Source organism: Bison bison, unplaced genomic scaffold (genome assembly GCF_000754665.1).
Source record: "Bison bison bison isolate TAMUID 2011002044 unplaced genomic scaffold, Bison_UMD1.0 scf7180017864254, whole genome shotgun sequence".
NCBI lineage: Eukaryota > Metazoa > Chordata > Mammalia > Artiodactyla > Bovidae > Bison > Bison bison.
The window spans coordinates 9,895,626-9,896,610 of record NW_011494826.1 but is presented as its reverse complement, the minus strand read 5'-3'; positions in this window follow the sequence as shown (position 1 = coordinate 9,896,610).

Genomic DNA, 985 nt, shown 5'->3' with positions numbered 1-985 from the left:
TATATATATGTATATATATGGCTGAATCCCTTTGCTGGCCACATGAGTCTAACACAGTATTTTTAATCAGCTGTATTCCAATATTAAATTAAAAAGTTGAAAAAAGAAAATTTAAGATGCAAGTAAAAAGAAAAAGCTTAAGTAGAGAATCAAGAATAAAACTACTGGCAAGTATCTACTACTCCACAATATTATTTTTATGCTGTGTTCTTCCTTTATAAATATGGCATTGAAATATCTGCAACATGAAGACTGAAAATAATTTAAACATAACAGAAATTAGCATGTGTTTTCTGTGTGTTCTTTTGAAGTAAATAACTCCAATTAAAGAAAATCTTCAATTTGAAGCTTCGTATTCCTCTTGTTCTTCATAAAATTCCATGATGTGCTTGACCAGAGAAAGAATCATAACAATAATTTCTACAATATATTAAAAGTATCACTCGTCTTTGTCAAGTGAGATTTATCCCAAAGATGATGGGATTATTCAACATCTGCAAATTAAGCAATATGATTAACAAAATGAAGGATAAAAATTATATGATCATCTCAATAGATGTAGAAATGTCATTTGATATAATTCAGCATCCATTTATAAGTATTTTCAGTGGCGTGGGTATGGAGAGAACATACCTAAGCATAATAAAAGTCATGTATATTAAGTCCATAAGAAAAATCCTACTCAATCATCAAAAGCGTAAAACTTTTCCTCTAAGTACAAGAAGCCAAGATGTCCATGGTCATTACTTCTATTTAACGCAATATTGAAAGTCCTAGCCACAGCAATTAGTCACAAAAAATAAATAAAAGGCACTGAAGTCAGAAAGGAAGAAGTAAAACTGTCACTATTTGCAGCTAACATGACATTATGGTTAGAAACCCCTAAACACTCAACAATAACAACAACAAAACTGCCAAAGCTAATAAATGAATTCAGTAAAATTGCAGGATACAATATCAATATAGAAAAATTTAGAAAATGGCA